At 32.8% G+C, this 17372-nt stretch overlaps 1 protein-coding gene across 3 annotated transcripts in view; it reads left to right on the top strand.

The window, feature by feature from the left end:
• The window catches only part of shot (dystonin-like protein short stop), a 495344-nt gene that overhangs the window by 189453 nt on the left and 288519 nt on the right, over positions 1-17372 (top strand). The window contains exon 1 of one of the 3 annotated variants that reach the window (XM_088229643.1): positions 15606-15725. The exons of the other annotated variants lie outside the window; for them this stretch is intronic. The gene's annotated coding sequence lies outside the window, so the exon portion shown is untranslated. Of the gene's footprint in view, positions 1-15605; positions 15726-17372 lie in introns of those variants that run through there. 3 annotated transcript variants of the gene reach the window in all.

Genomic DNA, 17372 nt, shown 5'->3' with positions numbered 1-17372 from the left:
TGCATATTTAAACCTTTTTTATTCCTTTGTGCATCAAAAAGCGGAACTCGAAACATAATTGGACATACTTTATAACATTTTTCAAAATTGGAAAGATATAGCTTCTTTCACATTTTAATGCAGTTTTTCCCCTCATTACCATTTAGGTATAATATACATAAAAACAAAACTTTTACATGCTTTGATATATATTATACTAGCGGACCCGACAGACATTGTCCTGCCCGAACATTGGCAAAAGACTTTTCATTGATAAGTAGGTGCCTAGGTACTTGTTTGTGATCAAATTCCAAAACTAAAAATTGTTGATATTCAAAAAATATTGAATTTAATTAGGTACCTAGGTACTTGTTTATGGTTGAGTTCCAAAACATAAAATATATATTTTTTTTAATATGGCATTCCTTTTGCAAACGTTAAACTCCGGTCTTCTCACCAACAGAGGGGTGTACTTATGTAGGAATACGATTTTTTTTAATGTACTGAATTTTAATGTTATTTTAGTATTACCAAAAATCCAGAAATGGGTAGAAATTATAAGGAATTTAAGGAAAGAATCTGATTTAGATCCACCAAAAATGAATGCTGTTTGCATAGATTCAAAAATATTTTTTTTTACACACAAAAAAACAACATATTTCCTTTTTTTAAATGCTTTCTTCTCTAATGCAACCGTGGTAGATCGCTGAATAAAACATTTATTCTCCTTACTTCTTTTTTACTTATTAGATTGAAGATTTTAATACCTACGAACACGCACAGCGCAGAGATCTATATTTCTCTGAAAACCGCACGTAAATCGGTTGAGTCGTTTAGAAGAAGTTCAGTGACATCACACCTACAGAGAAATTAAATATATAAAGATTCAAATTGGCAAATCTGGGGTTGCACCGTATAAATCCGTTTAGCAATAATATTTTTTTTAGAGATTGTAGTTAACGAAAAAGTTTTTTTACGAGTGGAGTCATACGAAATATCTCTTCCCGAGTTAGATTTTTTTGCATTGATTTAAGATTATGTAAAAAACTATAATTGGCCTTATAGTTTATTCGTAAATATGGTATTTTTTTGTACGGGCTGTTGTTTTCTTCAAATAAATAAATAATGCACATTAAAAATATACTATAAAATTAGCAATGTTAAACCCTTCACGTTGATTAATTTATTATTATTAAATGTGAATAGTATAGTCGTATATATTATTTTACCGTTTTTACGAGATGCGTTTGTTTGATCTTTCTTTCTCAATATTCGGCCGGATCGACATCCAAATACAAAAATTATTAAAAAATGAATAAACTAACAAAAGCACTAGGCAATACATCTACACTCTTCGATTGTTCAGCTGCTTATGGTGATCTCGTCTCGTGGTGATGTCACTCTTCCGCGGGCAGTACGTGTAACAGCAGAATCGAAGGTGTTATTCCAGCTAGCAGTATGACACCAACTAATATATTACAAATACGAAAGGTTTACGGACAAATTAGGCGAGGATGATCCCTGCGCCCGCGTGGGCCGCTAAGACTAACTTTTTACCGAGCGTGGGTTCAAATGAGAGAAAAAAATATTTATGGTTTTTTGAGCAGGATTATATACATAAATCCCACTTGTTAATTGTTTAATCACCGGATTGCACGATACACAAGATCTCAAACTGGAATCGTTTTTTTTTTTTAGGACGTATATTTTGACGTTATAACTTATATTTACATATAAGTTATTAATTCCATCAAGAATTGTCAATAAATCATTCAAATAAAAAAAACTAATATTTTGGGTGTAAATATTTAATTTCGTCAATATGTTTTTGGCAAAATTTTGAAACCTTTGAATGGCCAATATGAGTATTAAAATTTGGCTCAAAATATACTAAAGAAATGTAATATTTACATCCGAAATATTCTTTAGAAAAGGGTTTGAACTAAATGATTTTAACTATTTATTGAAGGCATAATTATTTAACCTACAATTCAAGAAAAATACCACTACATTTGTATGATTTAAAATGCTAATATTTATTTTTAAAACCAAAATTAAGTTTTTTCTTTTACAACTTTCTTGTTCTAATTCATTACCGTTAAATCATTATAAACCATTTTTTCGTGTAATGGTCAGCGTCTTTGCCTACCATGCAAGAGGTCTCGGGTTCGATTCCCGACATGGTTGATATGAAATATTTATTCAAAGAGTGTTTTCACACTAGAATATTTCATAGTCCCTGGACTGGTACCTGAAGCGTAAGACTGGTCATCTTACCTTCATGCAACATAAATGATCAGGATACGCTGCGATTGGTTACCAATGCAGTGCCCTATGCACAATTAGGTGCGGAAATGGAATGATGATGAAACGAATTTTACTTAAATACTTTGTCTTTTTATGACAACTAATGTACTGCATTACGCATCTTTAAGCTTACTACTATTGATTGATATAAATATTTACGACACAAAAATCTTTATGTGTAACCATATATATACTCGTACCGTTTATGTAGATTTTACTCTATTTTAAACAATTACGCGATTTGTTTTTTCCGATTCTCTTTATGGGATCATCATCTTTTATAGCACTATTCTGTTGATTGCCATCTTGACTTAACGATGAAGTCAACACCTGAAGAATTCACCACTGTTCATACAAGTTTAGTTTTCAATGACCGATCCTCTTATTTTGTTCAGTTTATAGTGAAGATGTGACGCAACCTGCCTCTAGGCCCGCCGTCTATTATATTTCGAAACTAATATACAATGATTTCTAATTCGTCATCTTGGTAGTTCCAAAATTGATATTTAGATTTCTTTCTGAAATTCATAGTTAGATTTTTTAAACTTTATTTGTCGATCATCTTACTGATGTTAAAATTGATGCGTTTTCGTCGAAGTGCCGCGGGAATCGTATGGGTGAAATCCTGCTTTTGCCTACAAATATTTGGAGGTACTTAAAATATTGATATTAATTTTCGTCTTCCTCTTCGTTCTGATTATCTGTTCTGGTAGAAAGCTGCTACTCTTAGGACGTTGAGATCCAACTGTCTCCATCTAGGAAGTGTACCAGACGATGACCAGGCAAAATTTCCTTAGCTGCAGTGTAAGAGGTTCTGGATTAGTCCATTCTATTTACGTGATCTCTCCAGAATCTTCTTGCTGTGCTGTATCACACAAAATCTTCAGTACCACGTGTCATAAAATACTGTTGTTTTAAAAACCCCGTCATTAACTTCATTCCTCCTTGCATGGAACTAGTTGTCTTTCACCAGATAATGTATTCGCTATAAGTCATGCGGAATTATCACGTGAGATAATCTTATGCATGGTAAAATTATAAAGGCAAAGAAGGACATAAATGCTGAACACCAAGTGGAACGGAAGGTCTACATTGAGGGGATCCCAAAGCTTAGGAGACTATCAGCTGCGCATAGAGGAAAGATAGAAAAAAATGTTCCTAAGAAATACCAACTCTATGCAGATTAAGGAGGGGGGAGGAGGATGTATGGACAGAGGCCAACACGTCGTCCCCACCCCTTAGAATCCCCTCAATGCCTCCGTTTTTTTATTCAAAATTAAAGTATGTTCAAAATTTATAAACAATTTACACGTAGCACAGAACACAGTAATAAGCTTTTTTTTTTTAATTAAGTAAATGCATTAAAAACAAATGAACATAATGTACTGTACTGTTAGAAAAATTACAAAAACTTTAGTACGTTAACGAAAATAAAACATACGGATGCCCAATTTAAAAAAATGCTAATTCCATTTTTGTAGTTCTGAGATATTTCAAGTTTTAAGTATTTATTTCGTTCCTGAAATGTTAAATTGTAAAGTTTTTCTTCTTCTTTATTTTGAAATAAAAAAATACAAAATAGTTACATGTTTAGTTACAAAACTATTGCTTGTAAAAAAAGTGGACTTAAGCATAAGGTCAGGACTTTGAGAAGTTTTGAAAAGTATTTAAAGGACTAAGGGATTTTTTCTCAGGGAAAAAAACTCTTGGACTAAGATATTTTTAGGACTTAGGGAATTTTTAAAATAAAAGTAATCTTTTTAAAATCATTTTTCAAATACAAAATTTGATACGGGTGTTCTTTATTAAAAAATGAATTAAGAAAATATATAGTTCACAAAATGCTCTACACAGCAGTGTTGCCAACTCAAAACCGATCAAATTGGACTTAGGCATTTTTTGAAATTGGGCATCCATATGAGGGTATTAGAAATAAACTCCACCGGAAAAATCGGAAATTGAATTATTGATGCCAAAATAAGCTATACAAGAAAACCCACCTACTCAATAATAGCGTAATTCAAAACCGTTTCTAAATCTGGCAAAAAAATCATTTATACTGTTGACACCGCAAACTAAGCATTCGCCACTGCGTTAGTTAGTTGATTAAAAATCGCACAATTAAAAAAAAATCGTTTTTCGCAAATATCTCAGTAACTCCTTCAATGGAGATTTATAATATGAAATATGAGGATGTGAGAAGTTTACTTCTATATTTATATTTACAAAGGAACAATATGAAGATGCGAGTATATACGAATGACAACAAACGGAATTAAGAACACGGTTATTTACAATGAGAGAGCGGATGGTCTGTTGATGTCTGTCAATAGTCTGGCTTCTCCTGAACCAATTTTCCCGTCGTTTTCTCTTCCTTAATAACGTCACTGCCGACTATCCCGCTAGATCCTCACACTATAGTTAGAGCAGTCGGAAGGACGCACCTTTTGCAGTGAATATGGTGCCTTGTATTATTATAATTATTATTATTATTATGGATAACTTATATAGCGCTATTTTCGTAATAAAATACCCCAGGGGCGCTTTACATGGTGATTCTATTGTTAAGTTAATTTAATTGAAGCTTTTAAATTTGTAATTTAATTAAAATAATTTATTTTGTTGTCACGTGCTACGGATTTATTCAAATGATTTAGAGAACAAGTGGGTTTTAAGTTTTTTCCGAAATATCACTTCACTTTCACAGCCTCGCACCTCTGCTGGGAGAGCATTCCATGCCATAGGGCCTGCGACCGCAAATACGCGTTTACCAAATTTAGTGCGCTGTTTGCGTAGAGGTATAATAACTTTTCCTCTCGCCGTAGACGTAGCTGATCTAATCGCGAGACGCCTGTCAGCTAGTTCATCTGAAATGCATAATTCCCTTAGATATTCCGGAGCCGAGTTGTGCAGTGACTTATACATAAGCCAACAGAGTTTGTATTCGACCCTCCGTGGAAAACGTAGCCAGTGTAGTTCCCGAAGTAGTGGAGTGATATGACTGAACTTAGAGATTCCGAAAATAAGTCTCGCTGCGGCATTCAATACAGATTGTAGGCGAGTCATTTTGTTCATTGGTAGACCTGCATAGATACCTAATACGCATAGATACATAGTACACAATAATCAAGGGAAAAATATGCAACTTCAAACTAAAAAAAGTTGTCTTATACCGTTCTCATTAGAATAATCTAACGACAATGTACTTATGTACAATATGTAAGTTAGTTGAGAACCGCCACGGGCGGTCTTCGAAATGACAGTAGCTTGTTTATGATTGAAACTTGTTCTGGTGAACTAATCTGAATGGATGGGTGGATGTGTCTAGATGTGAACAAACATGACAATGCCTCTTGCTGTGGATTTTGGTGACGTTGCTGCACCCGAAAAGAATTAACGTACCTGTAGATAAGATTTAACTTCGTAATCAAGAAAATACGTAATTTACATTTATTTCAGATGGTTAATTACTTTTCTTTCTGCATGTACCCTTTTTGTTAAATTCGTGCATTGATATTTTTAAATCAGTCTTTATTTTTTTTTTAAATAACAACTTGTCGGGATGTGATCCGTTGGAAGATTATTCTGATTTGATATTATTTTTTCAGTTATTTAAAATGAGTGAAGTGTTTTTTTTTTTAAATATTTGTTAGTAGATTATTAAACTAAGCCAAACAATATATTTTTTTTTTACGTATCGTTTTATCAGCGCTATGATTTTTTAATGATTTGTATTTCTGAAATTACTCCGCGTGTGACGTCTCATGTTCTCTTCCGCTTCTTCTCGGTAGGTTCTGCCGATTGGTCCGCTGATGGCAAGTAAACCGGAAATCTCCCGCTACTCTCTTATCATTGGATGATTCATATGAAATATTGACGTCATTTATAGTACATAGTTAGTTTTTATTTTTAAAAAATTGAAAAATTCGTACATTTTCCAGAAACTTTACGGAACAATTTAATGCTCCAATTTTTACCGCGCGCATGAAAACATTTATTGGATCCAATTTCCCACTTTAACTGAACTTAGAGATTCTAAAAATATGTCTCGCTGCGGCATTCAATACAGACTGTAAGCGAGTCATTTTATTCATCGGTAGACCTGCGTAGATACCATTACAATAATCGACTCTAGACACTACAAACGCATTTATTAATTGGCGGGCGGCATCAACTGGCATATTTTTGCGTATGCATTTAATTTGTCTCAGCTGGTAGAAGCATGAACTTATCGTTCTACTAATTTGAGCGTCAAGAGAAAGGGCAGAATTAAGAAAGACTCCCAGTAGCGCGGTGGGTAAAGCGGTACTCCTTACATCGGGTAGAGCCGTATCCTGAATCAAATTCTGTCGTCTGGCTGAAGCCATCCATAGTTGTTTCGTTTTAGATGGGTTAAGTGTTAGTCAATTTTTAGCCATCCAGTTTCCTATTTTCTCAATGCATCCATTAATCAAATTAACGAGCACATTTCAGCAGTTATTTTATTTCGATTATAAAAAATCTTATCCATCACCACTCAACTCAAAATTTTACATACGACTGTTTTCTAATATAAGTGGGTACCCAATACAATGGAAGCGCCACTAATTTTAAACTCGCTTACAATATCCACATTTCAACAATGCATAATCAGTACAAAAAAACTGAAACTTATTTAAATGTACAATTATTTCGCCATATGTCATTCATATCTGCCCACCGGCGCGGCACGCCCACGCCCTACGGGCCCGCCCGCTCCGAGCGTGGGGTATGGCCCTCCATACTCGGTGGCCCGGTGCGCGGTGGTGCGGTATCTAGTGTCTGGGTCTGCAGATGGTACGCTCAAGGTCGGCCCCTTGCGAAAAATGCCCTTATTTTATAATATATTCATGTTGACGTTTCCAGCAACGGACAAATGCCAGAAATTAAACTTAATTGAAAAATTGTTTTCAGGCGTTGCCTAGTATGCGAAATAATTCAGTCAGATGAATCTCTTCTCAACAATAAAGGTTTCAGCTCTTTAACTTCACTCAAATCAATAAATGGAAGAATTGAAGAAATATGGATGTTCAAACACAGTAAAATGGTGAATGTTACACAGTGTGTAAAGTGGCCACTTAAACCAGCCAATGACAGGTCACAGGCCCTGTAAATGCCTAGACTTCCATATTCCCCTATTTAAGGTATTCTCCATCCCTGTTGTAATTTGTTAATTATTACATGTTTATCTTTTCTTTCCCAACAAATAACTGTTTGAAAAATTATTACCCAATTAACTAAACCGAATTTTCAGCTCTTACTTAAATATCACATATTGCGAATGAAACGTCACTCCAAAAGAAAATGGCCCATAGTAAAATGACGAATCAGCATACAAAAAAATATGTAATAATTTGAATTTCCTCTAAATTGCAGACGCAGGTTTTGCAAGAATTAATCTTTTAAATTTTAAGTAACTTGAACAGAATACAAAAATGTTAAATTAACAACTGAACAAAAGTTTAAATTCTGGCGTATTAAGTGGCCACTGAACAAGCCAATGACTGGTCTTAATATTTGTAAATCTCTAGACATTCATATTCTCTTCTCTAAAATGTTCTCCGTCTCTATTGTAATATGTCAATAATGTACAATAAACCCCCTTTTAACTGACAATGGAAATATACCACATTTAAATATAAATTACAACCTAGAATTTGAGAAAAATACTCGAAAACTTTAGCCATTCTTTTCAAAAACAATTTATTTCAAAGAACATTAATAACTTTCCGGTTCAATCAGAATCTAAATTCCAAGAAGCGGATTCTGCCGTTCAGAAAAATAGTTATATAAAACGTCATAGTAAATTTTTATTTGGAAATATTCTGTAGAAAATTATGGCTTTTAGCTTTTGTTTATTTTTTTAATGGCTCAACATTCAAAGGACGGAGTTCTGAAAGAATTTAAATTAAAAAAAACGTATGATTTCCATACTTTTTATCAGACTACACCCTTAACTTTTAACTAATTGAGGTGTATTTTTTTATTTGCTCTATTTTTATAAACACACAATCACTGTAAAAAGACATCAACGGTAGGTCAAATGAGAAACCGTCCGTCGATGTCCGAATTCATTAAATATTATTAACGCAAATATTTATTTTGCTGATCATTCGTTTTATTTGTTATTTGATTATTTATCAATAACGATTATATATCACAGGTAAAAAAAACTCGTTAGCTTCTTCACCGGCAGATGGCCGACTATCCGTCGTCTTCAACGGCTGGGTTTGCAAGCTTGTTCCAACTTAGTAGTTTCTCGTTTCTCCAACAGATGGTGGTTACCTTACCGTCTTTTTATTTGGGTTTGCGCCTCTGCTAATTATATTTTCTTTTTACTCTCTGATGAAAACAATGTTGACAAATAAATTTAGTTTGAGTTACAAATAATTTTATGTATAATTTAGTTCACATAATATAAAAGCTAATATTGGCAAGCTTTCTAAATCTATGTTTTTTTTGCATTTTAAAAAACACATTTAAAAGGACTTAATTATGGAGTTAAATGTAACGTGAGTTACTACTTTTCACAATAGATCTTCACAGGTCGCAGTGATGTCAGGAGTTTGCTTAAATATATAAAAAATATTGTATTGCCGTCAATGCACCTCACCAATCCTATCGTTGTTTTTACTTCATATTTCGTGCCCTATTTAATGATTCAAAATAAAATATAAAACAAATCATATTTCGTTCCGCTCAGCTTATGGCGAACAACACTGATACAAATATTACATTTCTTCATTAAGAATAATGACTTGCTTTTGATTTAAAATATTTATCTCTGATCTTCCTAATTCTCTGTACAACCGAGTACCGTTTGTTCCGTTTCTTGTTTTTCTAGAGAACGCTTCTAAAACATTGATATTCGTATGCGGGAAAGAAGCTTTTGAACAATTTAATACGAAGATTACGGGAAGAAATAGATAGTGACTGACCAAAGTTTCGATTTCGGCAGTAAAATGGGTTTCGGCCAAAGGACCCCGGTCGGGATGTGTCCGATTACGTTTGGCTGTACTCGGTTGGAAAATAAGTACAATTCACTTTGCGATAAAATAACATGACATATCACTCGTCACTCGGGCTGCAAAAACTGTTTTATTTAGGTTTTTTTTGAAGTACGTATATGTTTACTATATTTTTTAGATCATTAAAAAGTAAATTGTAAAACATTATTGCTGTTTCTATTGACACAAAACTGTTTCTTTTTCTGTTAGTCCTAGTTTGTTCGCAAGTTAAATTATTTGATGCTCTTGTTTTTATTTTATATATGTTTAGTTAAAATTAAATTTAGTATTTGTCTTTATTTTATTTTATTCTTTTTCATCTTAAATATCATTTTTATTTTTTCTGTGTAGTTAATTCCTCTAGATTGAGCATTTTTGTTATTCTATATAAATCTGTGGTTCTAGTATGTTTATCGAAATTAAATGTTACTTTAAGTGCTTTATTCATTGTTCTTTGTATTGATTCTTTCATTTTTTTACTACATTGCGACCATATTATTAATCCATATACAAAGTGTGGAAGTATAAAAGCATTGTAAATCATTAATTTTGTACTTTTATCAAAGACTTCTGTTCTTCTCATTATTCCAATAATTGGACCCAGTTTTTTTATAACTGCATTGATATGTTTAGTCCATGCTAATTTTTTATCCACTTTCAAACCCAAGCACTTAACATTTTCTGTTTGTTTAATTTGCTCATCTTTAATCACAAGTTAAGTTTTATGGGGCGTTTGTTTTTTTGTTTTTCTATCGTATATTTAGTCTTATTTGTATTTATTGTTAATGAGTTATTATCTAAGCAGTACATAAATTTATTCAGATCCTCATTGATGTTGTTTTGCAGTTGGGTTTCATTATCACCACTATATATCAATAGAGTATCATCTGCATATACAAAATACCTCCCTGATACATTTGAATGTCTAAGGTTATCAATATACAATAAATACAATAGGGGGCCTAATATAGACCCCTGAAGGACCCCTATGGTTTTAGGTATTTTATCACTCAAATAATTAAGATTCTTTGTCATTGCCTTTCTTCCCTCTATATAGCTTTCTATTAGCTTTAAGGAATTTCCCCTGAATCCCAATCTTGATAGCGATCATAACAGGGTGTCATGATCGACAGTGTCAAAGGCTTTAGATAAGTCGATAAAAATTGGAATCGCGTATTTACCTTTATCTAATTCATCATTTATGTAATTCATAGCGTCTACGAACGTTGCTGTCGTATTACTATTTTTCTGAAAAGCAAACTGGTATGGATTGATTAACAATAAAAACGCATAATTTTAAGAGTTTTGAAGTGACTTTTATTTTATTTAATGTTATTTTATTTAAATTATTTATTGACAATTATTTATGGAATTCTATTGTAATGATGTAATAACTTATATTTACATTTTTTATTATATTAATTAAAAAAATACTTGGTACACTTCCACTTATTTATTTTGACCAATTAGCGCTTTCACCCTTAATGGGCATTTTCAGACTGGTGAATATTATACAGTGTAAGGATAATTTATATAAAACTTAATATTATCTTAAGTGTATGTACATTTAAAAATAAGTAGAAAAATATACAATACGCAATATTTCAATGGAACAGAGTGAGACAAAGTATTGAAACATGTGTTGGCGGTGTACTTTAAGAGAATATTATATTTTATGAAAAATATTTATTGTTTTATTACAATGTACAGGGTCCAACTAAGGGGGCTAATAAGGGTGAGTTTTTAAATTCTATCTGCTGATTTATTAAAGTATTATTGTTCAATAAGTTTCAGTTTCGGCCAAAACTAGAACAGACGTCGAAATTCTGTTTCGACTAAAAATCTTTTTTCGGCTGGTCACAAGAAATACAACTTTTACGATTTTTATGTTCAATGGAAACTCTGTACGCTTTTCCATTTGTTGACAACTAATATTAGCTGATAGTCCAATAGTTCATTAGCGAGTCTACTCTAACTGATGTTGTGTTTCTGTTCTGACTTCTGACTGACGATGACGATACAATAGGTGATGGTATCTGACCTTGGCTATTATATTATTTCCATACAGAATTGGCAAATTACCGCGTAATATGGGACGGGACGCTGAAAAGCCGTGAATGACAAAATAATATTCTAATACAAAGTTAATTATTTTGTTTGTTTACTTTTGTGACCAATGCGCGATGAATCAATACGGTCTGATTCAAATAATGGTAATTACAATGACTAATTACTTTTTATAATCATGTCCCGTGTCCGGGCGGATGAGGACTACACTGCCGCATACAACAGGCGCTAAAAACATCGATCTTCTCGGAGCAATCCATACTTCCTTACTCATATTGTAAATGCGAAAGCGAGTATGTTTGTTTGTTTGTGTTTCCTTCACATCGCAACGGAGCGACCAATCGACTTGATTTTTTTGCATAAGGATAGCCGGAGAACCGAGAAGTAAATACTAAAAAAAATATGAAATATGAGCTATATTATTTGAAAATTAGTAGTAGGCAAGGGGGGTTGTCTAAAATAATTCACTTTAAATTAATTATTTAATTTTATGAAATTTACTTTCTTTATAATTACCAATCGACTTGATTTTTAACATAAGGATAGCCGGAGAACCGAGAAGTAAATACTAAAAAAATAATGAAATATGAGCTAAATTATTTAAAAATTAGTAGTAGGGAAGGTGGGTTGTCTAAAATAATTCACTTTAAATTAATTATTTAATTTTATGAAATTTACTTTCTTTATAATTATGTGGTTAGTTTTGTTTGCTTTTGGTTTTGCAGTAGACTTTTGAATTTGTGAACAGAATAACGATGCTACGTCGCCATAGACTAACGGATGGTCGTATTTTTTCAAAGCGATAGTTGGAGGACCGGCAATCGATCAGGCTACTTTTTTCTCGAATGTCACGAAACAGACGCAAAAATCGCAAAATTAGTTAAATATGATCGGGTTGTGGTTTTGTGGCTAGTGTCTCGGACTCACGGACCAAAGGTCTGTGGTTCGAATCCTACTGTATGCCAACTTGATTCCCATTTTCTAATAGTGAGTTATTTACAACTCGTTGAAAATGGTCCTTAAAATTGAGTTATTGGGTTAATCATAAGAACGCAAATGTTTCAATTTAAAAAAAAGTCTCATGGTAATAACCTAATAGAGACGCCCATACGGAGAAAAACCATTCTATGATTTTTGACCACATTATTCTACATATTACAGTAATACAACGGGCCGTAGGTACTTGGGTTGAGAATTGCAAGAGTAAGCCCAAACCGTCCATTACACATTTGTTGTTAAACGAAAAACCTAACCAAAAATTTGGAACACTTTAGTTACATGCAGGGCTTCTCTAGAAAATTATTACTCTGAGGGCCTTACTTATAAATCGAATATAAAGTTAAGCTTGAGAATAGTGGAAGAATAGTAATGGTATAGCGAAAAGTATTACTATTAAATCTAGCATAGAGTGAAACTCTGTTTAAATCTGTGATAGCGACCATAGAAACTTATACCTGCACATTATGTGGTATAACGCTGGAAGAAGCACTCGATCTGTCAATAGTCTTATATTTCGGTAATCAAAATGGATAGTTAATCAGTTTTTTTTTCAATTTTAAACAATTTCGAAGCCCTGCGACCTTCTCAATGCGATTCAAGTGATTTTTAATTATTTGTTTAAATATATCTGAAAGGTCATATGTTTGTATGTGTTTAAATTAATTGTGATAAAAAAAGAAAAACGAATAAACTATAGAATTCGCTTTTAACTTCTCCTCTTCTTCCCAATTTTGATTTTTTTTCTAACGGTTTTCTCCGTGTTCTCCATTACACTGACAGTAGTCTCGATTTGAATTTTACGTTTGTTTTTTTATGTTATAAAAGTTACTGCGCACGCGCACATATCAGTGTTGACTGTTTAAAAAAATGAAGCATGAAATAACATGTGAATTGTTATTCCAGGTAATAAATATCTGTAAGTTTTTTTGTATCGGTTATAAATAGTTAAACCGGGTTTACTTATTTCTTAATGTAAACCTGGAATAAGAATATCTAATAACTAAGGCCCTTCGGGTATTGTTTTAAAATAAATTTCGAACCATTTAATCACAACGAACAGTTAAAAAAATATTTGAAGCTTCTTAAGCAATAATACATCTAGAGATCCATAAGCAAACAATCAGCGTAGATATGATACACACAGGTTTTTGAATAATTTATTTATTCATATTATATTTCGGATTAGAACGGGGTTATCCCTCGTACAATTACGGCGTTCTAACCACTGCGCTACGCAGTCAACCGATACGATCCAATCGTTTTTACTATTACAATGTAGAAGCAGACAGGTGCACATGGCATGCGTAACTACATATTACTAAGGACAAAAAATGTAACATATATATTTTTTTTTTACAAATAATGAACGTCACAGACCGAGAAGTTCTACGAAAATGAATGTAGTGGCTAGTGACCATACAGGGTTGGCATAGATTTTATTTATTTATTTATTTAATATGTATTTATATCACTCCCTCTCACTCTGTTCAATGTACTTCATAGTCCTAACGCTCCTTTATACCTCCGTGAAAAAATTCAACGCCTATCAGTTCATGGTTTACCCCTTCGTTCGACTTCTCAAAGCACTGAAAGTAATAAAAAATATAAATAATGTGTCTTCACTTTAGTTAATCAAGTATTTAGTTATTTTTATTGTTTATACCGAGATTAATTTAATTATGTCAACTGGTTTTAGATCTACTAGGATTAACTATTTATTAAATGAATCATTTTGCATTGGCGGCCTTCGTGGTGTAGTGGTCAAGACGCTTGACTCACACATGGAAGGTTCCGGTTTCAATTCTCGGTGAGAACACTAAATTTAATTTGATTTTTCCCAAGCCTGGGTGTTCTGTAATGTAATTCACCACTGTAATTGGGCCTCCAGGCCTGTTGTGGTGCAAAAAAATATAATAATAATAATAAACTTTATTTAAAAAAAAAGATATTATATCATTGTCGACTGTTTGTTTCTTTAAAATAAATACATAAAAAAATAATAAATAATGTCAACCCTGTCGCTTCGGACGTCTTCACGCATCGCGCACACCGGATGCGGATCCCTAAATTAATGTCTCACTCGTGACGTCATTTCGTCTGAAAATCATGTTTTAATTCCTAATAACGTGTTATACCGAAATGGTAAAAACAAAATAAGTAACTCTTGTATTTCAACTAAGATGCAAGTCTTCTTTGAGAAGGAAACACGAAATCTCGGGCTACTTACTACAACTATATGTACTCCGTTTATCCAAACTCCAGCCATCCGGATTGCCAAACATCTTGATCGATATCAGGGATGGTATTCTGAATCTTCTCTACCCCTTAGAGAGTAATTAATTTGACGATTTTTGTTTTTTAATGAAACGACACTTTGCTTTATATTATAATGGCCACACTGATAATTAAAGGCCAAATGGTGTATAAAACTGCCCCGAAAATGAAAATAAAACTAATACAATTCGGTCAAATCAACCTAATTAAATGTTTTGGGTAATGCTTAAAGTCGCATTAATGTTTTAAATGAAAATCATTATGTTTGATTTCATGTGTTCATATTTATTGACGTTTAATCATCGGTATGGCCAAATATAAAGCAAAAAATACTCGCGTCCGTGGTTCGAATCCCACTTAACCCCAAATTGATTCCCAATTTCTAATAGTTAATGGTTGACAACTGTTGAAAATGGCTCCTTAAAATTGAATATTTAGGTATATCACAAAAACGCAAATATTTATTTAAAAAAACGCTTGGCACTCATTAATGTGGAAAATTGAAATTTTACTGTAGTTAATTTATTTTTGTACATTTTAGAGAAACTTCGCCGTACAATTAAATGCTCTAATTTTCACGGCGTCTAAGAAAACATTTTTATAACCACATCCCGTAGCACTGAACTTCCCCATTCACGTCAAATTCTTAAAAGTAATAGGGCTTTACTTATAAATCGGGTATAAAGTTACGCTTCAGAATAGTGGTAGAATAATGATGGAATAGCAAAAAGTATTACTTATAAACCTCGCATAGAGTTAAACTCGGTTTAATTAAGGCCCATAGTATTCAAGATGAGCGCACAAGTACATTCGGCGCGATGTCAAAAAATACACCTATAACAATACTACGTACCAATATGGGCCGGTGAAAATACTCGCACAAACATATTTACCGGCGAGGTATAATTTTCCTCCCCCCCTCCCACCTGTACGGGCGAGCTTACCGAGTCCGCCGCCAGTCGGTGCCGGCACACCTGTCGACGCGCACGTCCCGCCGCGCACTCCGCTCCCGCGAATGACGTTCGTTTCCCAATTCAAATTTTGAATCTGACGTTTGTGTTTTGTTGGACGCGGGTAAAAACTAGTGAAGTTTGAAATGTTCCGCGCTCCTTTTTAAATCCGCGTTCGTGTGCATACAATGCAAATGAAATGATCACCTTCTTTTATTGACATAAGTACCGAAAACTTGCTGTCAAAACATTGTTGACTTATCTTTATGAACGCGTTTCAGAATCATTAAACAAATCTTAAATTGTTTTTTTTTCTTTTGCTGTTGACAAACCGCAATTTTGAAAAATACTGTCGGATCAATATTTGAATAATATTTTACTATTGCAAACATAACGGCAAACAAAGTGCCTTAAAATATAATGAGAAATATTAATTTGAATTGTTTATTGTATTGCAATGAATACGATTTGCATTTATATTTTAGGCAGAAGCCGTGGCGCAGTTAGTTAGACGGCCAACTGTGAAACTGACGTCACGGGTTCGGTTCACGTCAGTTGTAAGAAAAATTTCAAGGCTTTTTCTCTATTGAGGTGTTGTTCTGTATTTTTAATATTTCCATCCATATCCTGTCTTTCTCACCTGCTGACGAAACTCTAAATTTCAGCTCAGCGGGCTATTCCCTTTTTTTTTTTTGAATAAAAAAGATTTAAGTTTTGATCTGTAGCGCTCAAGTAACAGATGATATTCTGTTTGCAAATGTTGACGTTTGGAAAATCCGCATTCTTGATTTAGTCGACAAAAATGTCACATTGTTTCCACCTTCATCTCGTCGTATTTTGTCGAACGTTCCGTACAGATGTTCTATTGTTCTTTCCGTGTGTTTTAGTTTATTGTCACGTGGGCGACAAAGTAAATATTTTAGTGTGGGTCTTGTACGTATTCATGCTAATTTCCAACACACATTTATCAATGGGATTCGAGTTGGATAGTGAATGATATAATTACGTTTTTTTTCAACACCTATGTAAGATTTTTGTGACTGAATTTGTTGCCGTATAGATGACGTCACGTAATCTATACAGCGACAAACGTTAAACTTGTTTGAAAATGTTACCTAATTGTCCCGGGGCACACTTTATAAGCTATCATTATAAAATATATTTTATTGACGTTTAGATGACGAATAATCTAAAAATAATGTTTCGCTTTAATAACATTAGTCAGTATATTTTCATTTTGTAATTAAAATAACTAATTTAAAACCAAAATGATGTATTACTAGGACGATTTTTAACCATTTCTATTTAGATTTTTTTTTTAGATTTAAAAAATAATAGTAAAAATATTAATAGGTATGTTTTTTACTGATTGTTTTACAAATATCTATCCTTATCGATGTCCACTAATCTGTTCACTGTTTCTTTTACATATTATGTATGTTTAGTTATTATATAACCCTAAAGAGGGCAATGTGAAACCAGTCGGTTGCGTCAATATAAAGTGCTTCATAAAACAAAGTAATTTTAATACAATAAATAAAATTATTTTTAATTTTTCCATATATTTTTTTTTACAATATACAAAAGAAGCAAAACAGAGTATTAAAATCATAAAGGTTAATTACGTAGCAATGAAATACATATTAACTGTAAAAATAGTAAACAAAAAAATCCCACAAAGGCATAGCCTGTTCGTGGGTATACAAGAAATGTTTATGAATTTTTGCTCATATAATAAATAAACAGGTATAATATTTTTGTGTAATATAAG

The sequence above is a fragment of the Micrasema longulum genome, unplaced genomic scaffold, assembly GCF_059751315.1.
Source record: "Micrasema longulum isolate JH-2025_06_02 unplaced genomic scaffold, ASM5975131v1 h1tg000691l, whole genome shotgun sequence".
Lineage (NCBI taxonomy): Eukaryota > Metazoa > Arthropoda > Insecta > Trichoptera > Brachycentridae > Micrasema > Micrasema longulum.
This window is presented reverse-complemented; position numbering and strand designations above follow the sequence as displayed.